Source organism: Neovison vison, chromosome 1, assembly GCF_020171115.1.
Source record: "Neovison vison isolate M4711 chromosome 1, ASM_NN_V1, whole genome shotgun sequence".
Taxonomy (NCBI): domain Eukaryota; kingdom Metazoa; phylum Chordata; class Mammalia; order Carnivora; family Mustelidae; genus Neogale; species Neogale vison.
The window spans coordinates 189,789,081-189,797,936 of NC_058091.1; the positions used below are offsets into that span (position 1 = coordinate 189,789,081).

At 34.4% G+C, this 8,856-nt stretch overlaps 1 long non-coding RNA gene across 1 annotated transcript in view; it reads right to left on the reverse strand.

The window, feature by feature from the left end:
- The window catches only part of LOC122900947, a 69,232-nt gene extending 60,951 nt beyond the window's left edge, over positions 1-8,281 (reverse strand). Inside the window, exon 1 of the long non-coding RNA XR_006383339.1 lies at positions 8,166-8,281. This is a non-coding gene — a long non-coding RNA (uncharacterized LOC122900947). The remainder of the gene's footprint in view (positions 1-8,165) is intronic.
- Between the last annotated feature and the right edge of the window lie 575 nt (positions 8,282-8,856).

Sequence of the window (8,856 nt, forward strand, 5' to 3'; positions counted from 1 at the left end):
TCATTTAAAACTGTATTCTGCATTTATATAAATAATATACATGTTCATATCCCCATTTCTAATTGAAGACTAAAGTATTTAATCTTACCATTTCATTTATTTTACTATAGCAAGCTGTTAAGCTTCCTAATTGTTCTTATCTACAGAATCATCTCGTATGCTGAACAGAAATATTAGAGATCTTCGAATTATAGCCTGAGTGCTAAATCCAGTTGTGCTTTGTTTTTGTAAATAAAGTTTTATTGGAACACAGTCATAATTTTTTTTTTTTAACCATTGTCTATGATGCTTCTCCTCTAGCATGACAGAGTTGCATAGCTATTATAGGGACTACATGGCCCGCAAAGATCTAAAGTATATAGTATCTGGCCCTTTATGAAGTTTGCTTTTTTTTTTACTGTTTCTAATCATCATCAAAGCTATTTCTAAATAAATTTCCCTAGTGGTTCAAATGTTGATAACTGGAAAACAAATAAAAAGCAAAAAAGCACTTAAAGAAAACGTTTTGTTTTTTTCATGTGACGTTCAAAGATTTCTTAACCAAAAAGAACATTCTGTAGCACCTTCATAATATTAACAAACTGCTGTCTTAGGTACAATAAGCAGCTGATTTATTGAAAGTGACTTGTGTAGTCAATATCTGGAATGCAACAGCTAGTTTCATCTTGTCCAATTTTTACATTACTCTTCATTTTCCCTGAGAACTACATAGCTGAGACACTTTCAGTGAGGCACTTCCTGTAAAATGATCAGTTGTATCTGTCACCAGGAAGAAATGCATTTTCTGTGCTTTACTACAGCCATCTGCATCCTTCATTTTCTTTTAATTCAGTCACTGGAGCCCTAATGATCGCAGCCATTTCAGGAGATGCCATCAATTATAGCAAGGAGCTCATTCAGAAGTGAAAGATGAGTTCTATTCTCTGTTACTTAGAGGTCAGTGATCATTCCCCAACCTCTTCTCAGTGAACAAATAGTACAGTAACTTTCACAGGCTCCCTTCATTTTTCTCAAGTCTGCTGCTTTACGACTTTTTGTAGACCTTGGTTATAATAACTTCATATGTTTGATGCTGGCAGCCTTAAGACAAGCCTGACCCAATCTTTTTCTTGCGTCCATCATGATAAATTCAATCATATATAATTCTGACTCCCAGGAGAAATGTTTAAAAGAGTAGGTATTATTAAGATGGCATTTTAAAAAAATTATAAAACAAATACAATTGGTAAAATTTACATCAAATGGAATCTAAAATAGTGATCACTCGGCATCTGCAAAATTTCTGTTATTTTCTCTAAATATAACCACGTTGAAAGATGCATTATAGATTATACATTTATGTAAGAATTAGCACAATATTTTATATATGACCTTTACAGGTACTCTGTAGAGCAACTTTAATAATTAGAAATACAAATCAGTTTTCAATAATCAGTTAGATAGCAAAAGGAAGTATAATTAATACACCCACAGAAAAACTTGCACAGAAATGTTTATATCAACTTTATATATAATCACTAAAAAGTAGAAACAACCAAGATATCTAACAATAGGTAAATGGAAAAATTGTGATACATCCATGCAAAGAATGTTATTCAAAAACCATTTTTTTAAATTTTTTATTTTTTATAAACATATATTTTTATCCCCAGAGGTACAGGTCTGTGAATCACCAAGTTTACACACTTCACAGCACTCACCATAGCACATACCCTCCCCGATGTCCATAAAGTGAGTAATTAAGCCATGAAAACACATAGAATAATTTTAAATGTATGTTGCCAAGTGAGAATCAGAAGAGGCTACATAATGTATCATTCCAATTGCATGACATTCTTGGAAAGGCATTACTATAGAGATGGTAAAACAATCAGTAGTTGCTAAAGGATCGAGAGGAGGCATAGATAATTGAATAGGGACAGATGAGTGAACAGGTGAAGCACATGGGATTTTTTGGGTGGTAAATTATTCTGGGTGACACTGCTTTGGTGAGCATTTTTATTTCCAATAAAGAAAAGGTAATCTTTTCAATATGCAGAGCTGGACTATAGCCACATGCAAAAAAAAAATGAATCTAGACACAGACCTTACATCCTTCACAAAAATTAACTCAAATGGATCATAGGCATACAAGTAAAACACAAAACTATGAAACTCTTAGAAGATGACATGGCATATGTTGCATGGAACACTGGGTGTGGTGCATAAACAATGAATTTTGGAACACTGGAAAAAAAGTAAATTAAATTAAATTTTTAAAAAAAGATGACGTGAGAAAACATAGATGACCTTGGGTCTGATAACGACTTTTTAGATACAACACGGAAAGCACCATGTATGAAAGAAATAATAGATGAGCTAGACTTCATTAAAATTAAAAACTGCTGCTCTGCCAAAAACACTGCCAAAAGAATGAGAAGGTAAGCTACAGACTGGGAGACAATATTTGCAGAAGACACATACGAAAAGGGACTATTATCCAAAACATGCAAAGAACTCATAGAACTCAACAATAGGAAAGTAAATAATCCAATTTTTAAAAGAAGCAAAGACCTTAATAGACACCTCAGCTAAACAAGATATATGTATGGCAAATAAGAATATGAGAAGATGCTCCACATCACATGCCATTGGGGAAATGCACATTAAAACAATGAGATACCATTATACACTATTAGAATGGCCAAAATCCAGAACACTGACAACACTAGGTGCTGGTAAAGATATGGAATAGGAACTCCCATTCACTGTTGGTAGGAATGTGAAATGATATAGCATCTTGGAGGTTTCTTATAAAACTAAACATGACTCTTACCAAATGAGCCAGCAATCACACGCCTTGGTATTTTCTCAAATGAGTTGAAAATATGTGCATAGTATAACCCGCACACATGTTTATAGCAGCTTTAATCAAAACTGCCAAAACTTGGAAGCAACTAAGATGATCTTTGGTGGTAAATAGATAAACTGTGATGTATCCAGGCAATGGGATATTATTCAGCACTAAAAAGAAATGATCGGTTAAGTCATGAAAAGACATAAAGGAATCTTAAACGCATATTACTAAACGAAAACAGCCAATCTAAAAAGTATAAATACTATTTGATTCCAAGGATATGACATTCTGGAAAATGCAAAACTACAGAGACAATAAAAACTTCGTCAAGCATTGGGGCGGGGGAATTAATAGGGAAAGCAAAGAGGATATTTAGAGCAGTGAAAATCCTGTATCATTCCATAATGAGTGATACATGTCATACATGTGTTCAAACATATAGAATGCACAACACTCAAAGTGAAATCATGTAAACTTCGGACTTTGGGTGATTATAGTGTGCCAATGTAAGTTCATCAGTTGGAACAGATGTTCCTCTCTGGTGGAGGAAGTTGATAATGTGGGAGGCTATGTACATGTTACTGATTGGAGGGGCTATAGGGGAAATCTCTATATCTTTTTTAAGCAATTTAAACTTCATTATGAACCTTAAATTGTTTAAAAAAAAAAAGACCTTAAAAAAAACAGCACCTCACTCATTATTATATAAGATTTTCCTTCTAGAATTATATACTTCTTAGACTGGGTTTCATTTCATCTGAGAGACATTGACTGAGACTTCAATTAAATTTTGGCATTCAATGGCAAAACATTATTCTATATTGTATTAAAAAATAAAGATGAAATACTAAATTTGGAAATAGCTGCATGTTTCTTTTAGAAAGAGAATCTGGATGCTTGCAAAGGCACAAAGATAAGTTTTCTAAAATATAGATTGAAAAAAATTAAGGTAATTGTAAAATCAACCACAGTGTGGAGGATATCACAATATATTGTTAAATCAGTTAAATTACTGATTTGGTAATAGCCCAAAACTTTAAGATTACTGTAGAATTAAAGCATCCACAAGTTAATAAACATATGTTCTCATTTGATTTGGTGACATATAGAAATAAGGTGATTATTTTATTAATTTAATTGTCTTGATTCTTTTTTCTTTTCTCTCTCTTTTTTTTTTTTTTTTTAAGATTTTATCTGTCAGAGAGAGAGAGAGAGCGCGTGCACAAGCAGGCTTCCTGCAGAGGAGTCCCTGCAGCTTGATCCCAGAACTCTGGGATCATGACCTGAGCCAAAGACAGACACTTAACCAACTGAGCCACCGAGGGACCCCTTATCTTGATTTGTTTTTAACTAATCTCTTCATGTTCTTCTTCTATCCCTTTCAGTGATTTAAAAATTAATACTAGCTTTAAATAAATAAATCAAAATCCATCTCTAAAATATAACTGTGATCTACATAAATTCTCACTGATAAATCAATAGAATAATTTTAGAAATTCAAACACTGTACCCTCACAACAGAATAGCAGAACTTCATGAGCATTAAATCCCCCCAAATTATAGAAAGCCTGTCGTTCTAAAGAATAAGGACCTCCAATCATATTTTTAACTTAAAAAGTTAGTAATATCATCCTTTCTTAGCTTTGGCAATAAATAGCATAAAAATGGCTTACATTTTAGAAGGAAAAAAATATAACCCTTTGGCTATATCCCAATTTGTTCTCCCTGAATGTTTTTCCATTTACCGTCGGGATAATTTTTCACAATTCCTTAGATTAATAATTTATTTGATATCATTGGTTAATAATTTACTATAAAATTTCCTACATTCTATAGGAATATATAGGGATAATAAGAACTGTGAAAATAGTGACTGTGTTTTAGGATTAGGTTAAAAAAAAAGGAACAAATTTTATTTTTAGTTCAGACAATGAGTCCCCAGATATTCAGCTATTTCCAGAGTGATTGCTGGTAAAGAAATAAATTGGGTTAGAACTCCAGCTGACTAAGTACTATATTCAGCACTTCCACAATACAGGCTACATTCATAATAAATGATTTTAATTTAAATGTGATTTCTAACAAGAATAATCTTACCATTTTGACTTTATATATGGTAGTTCCTTAGGCTAATAATTACTTGTAAGAATTAAAAACTTCCAACCTGCTGGCATAAACTTTATTTCCAGCACAACACAAAATGGAATATTTAAATCTAGCAAAGTCGGAGGTATGTATAAGATTATCACTCTCTCTCTCAATTTTCTTCCCCATTTCCCTCTCTCTCTAGTTTTGAATGGTTAGTATGAAGGTTAGGAAACAAAGTTAGATATTTTGGGATATAATTTTATATTCTCACTAACTCTTTCAAAGATGCTGTCAACTAGAAGCTAAGAAATATAAAGGTGTCTAACTGCTGCATCTTGCCCTCAGGGAGATGATAGTCCAAAGGCTAGATAATGATACTTACAAGGCTTACATGAGACATAAAATATCTAACCCCCTCAAATTATGTATTCATTAAAAGGGTGATTCAGGGGGCGCCTGGGTGGCTCAGTGGGTTAAGCCTCTGCCTTTGGCTTAGGTCATGATTTCAGGTCCTGGGACGGAGCCCCATATCAGGCTCTCTGCTCAGCAGGGAGCCTGCTTCCCCCCTCTCTGCCTGTTTCTCTGCCTACTTGTGATCTCTCTCTCTCTCTCTCTCTCTCTGTCAAATAAAATAAATAAAATCTTAAAAACAAAAAGGTGATTCAGAAGACTACAAGATTTCATCTAGCTGATGGGATTAGAGAAGCATACAATGAATCTATGATGCTTAAATATGTTTTTCTAAGGTTTGTTAAGTCAATTAAGCAAATAAGCCATTGGACTGAGGCTGCGGCAGCCTATGGAAACAAACCAAAATCCACGCCCATAAATGTTTCAAGGTTACAAAATCAAAACCTAAGGACAGTTAATCACAACCAACTAGGCTTTAAACTGTAGTCAATCCTAACCAACATCCTAACCACTTCTGGTTTGATACTTCTTGATTCAAATTAACTTTTGCTCAATTAAACCCTTAAAATTACAAATGCCTCAGTTAATCTTTTAACAGCTTAAATAGGATTTACAGAAAATTCTGGAGAACCAGAAAGAAATTCTAGAGATAATGTCCTCCCAGAACTATATACGGCAGCTACATTAGGGTACAAATGGTTAATAGTTAAGAATTCAATTTGGACTACATAAAAAAAAAAATGAATCAAGGTAGAAAAGTAGCTCATAGTCTTTTTTAGCTAAATACTGGCGGTATCACCAAAACAAAACAAATTTTAACAGAAAAAATAGAGGGATTTTCCTAATTTCTTCTTGTAGATTTTGTTGTTCTTTTCTTGTTTCCTTGAAAGATCCCATAAACTATTATTTCAAATCCTTGGAAATATAAGATTATTACAGAAGCTAAATAGTGTATTGTTTCCTTAATGAGAAGAAAATCAAAAAATATTTGATGGCAAAATTATTTTACATTACAACTGCAAATATACTTCCTATTGAGTCTATAATTATTTTAAAAATTTTTAAAAATTAAATTTCCAGAGGTAAATACACTCAAGTAGTAGGGTCTTAGCCTACACATTTCTAAGTAAGAGATCTATGGATTCTAATGCTCCACCATCATTAAATGGCCATAAAGAACACTATGCCATTTGGGGGCATCATTAGAATCCTCTGTAGTTTGTTTCCTGGCCATGCTGCTTTCATGTATTTTATATATTTATTCATTTGTTTCTGTAGAGGAGGTGTTTACAGATAGTCATCTGGATGGGAAAGTAGGCTATAGAACTGCCCCTGGGGATGCATTTTCAAAGCAACCTTGGATTTTATGTCTACAGTATGTTTATTGTGGGTGTCGAGGAAGGTGATGGAGTTCATTAGGGAATGAAACCCCACTCAAATTACTACCTGAGGCCACCATTGTTCATTCATTCACTACATAGGTCCTTAATGCTAACTGGGACCCAGGGACCATGATCGCCCTGACAAAAGAGAGAGATAAAGGCTATGACTTCAAGGGGACTTGGAATATGTGGGGAAAAGAGAAAATTCAACAAGAAATTATACTTTTAAATGAAAATAGATGGTATAGTATGACGGAATGAAAAATACAACATTGGTATGTAGATACAGAAATATCTTACATGTGCCAGACCCTAGAGAATTGAGTACTACTGCATAATACTATCATGTCTTTTTCCAACTAAATCAAAATTATGACTCTCTAGAGTTGCAAAGTTACTTGAAGTCCAGAAGAATCACTGGGTAGTGTGTATGAGAGAATTTTATATCATCTTAGCGTTCAATAATCTGTGAACTTTCAGCTAGAAATTGCTTATAGTTCCACAGTACGTACCAAAGACTGGATCCAGGAAAACACTTCTTCATTATCTTTACTATATACAGGAAAATACGTTGCAATGGTTGTCAATATAAATGATGATACTAAAGTGTGTCAAATTGTAAAATAATCTTATCATGAGAGTTAATTAGGTCATAGCAATACATCTGTGTATAAGGAGTATTGACAATATAGCTGTACCTTTGTACGGCATTGTAATATGTATTAAGTTTTTTTACACGTATACTGCATAATCGATTTTCATAAAGTTTTATGACATAAGCAAGACAGGAAGGATGAAGAGTAGTTTACATGGTAAATTAGATGGCTTTCTTTTTTTTTTTTTTTTTCTTTTTTCATCTTTCTAATTTTTGTCCAAGTTTCTTATGGCTACTGAGTAGCCATCAGAGTGAATCCCTGCCCCACACAGCACATCTCCTGACCCAAACTGATAACACTATTTATCAGTTAAGTTGGTATAATGAGATGATAGGCTTAAAATGAAGGGTGACATTGAACAGAATACTCTTTGTAGGAGTTGGCTGAGGGGGCTGCTATTACATATTTGGTGTTTTAACAGGACAGTAATTGTCTGGGATACAGATGAAGAACTGGCAGAACAAGGGATCAACCGCTGCCTTGAAGTTCTTGCACTAAAGCACAGGCATACACCTGTTTTCAGATTTGAAGAGAAAAGCAATCCTCACTGGAAAAAGCTATTTAAAGAGGCTGGAGAACCCAGGCTCTAAGAAGCAGGAGGTGGGTGTTGTAATTCAAATTACATGCTAATTCTCATTGATCAGCCTATTTAAATGGTAATGAGGCATAGATAGTGCTTCTGGCCCAAGTGCTTGAAACTGTGCAGAGGATATCCGTCAGCAAGAAAAAATACTCTGCTTGCTTGAAAAGCTGTGGTTGCTTCAGGGGCGTGTGATTGTAAAAGGGAATTACCTTCCAGTCCTCTGACCTGTGGGGAAGGAGATCCTATCAAGAATTTTCAGGACTGCAGGTACACCCAACTGCTACCATTCTTCTCCTGTCACCTTTAGCTTTCTGGGGCTATATTCTCCTGTAATGAGAAAGAAGAACAGATAGAGCTATAATTGCCACTTGTGTGGTGAAGATGGATGACCAACATCACACATCATCCTTAGCTGAGCACAGAGGAAGTCTGATTGCTTTTCATGTTCTGCAAAATCTTAATTATACCATGTGGATATAAAGTATTGATTCAGGCAACAGAGCAAAATTAAAATGCAATTGTTTAGAGAATGAAATGCTGTTGAATAAAGGAGGTTATGGTTCAATTGGGAAGGAAAGATGTAAATACACTTAATAAATGGTAGCAAGTGATGCTTACCTTACAAAAACATAAAGAGTGCTTAGGTACATCAGAGGAGGGAGTAATGCTTTTAGGCTGGAGGACCAGGGAGCACTTGATCGAAGCAGCATTCAAAACAGGTGCTAAAAAGTGTGTAGAATTTGGGAGTTGAGAAACAGTGAGGTGAAGAGGAGTGGCGGGTCTTTCATGTACAACGTAGTCAGAGACACTTGAGGGAAGAATCTCAGAAACTATTGCTCCAAAGAATAAATACTGCCGACTACCCAGTGCGCCCCTGATGCTTGCGAAAGAAATCTAAAA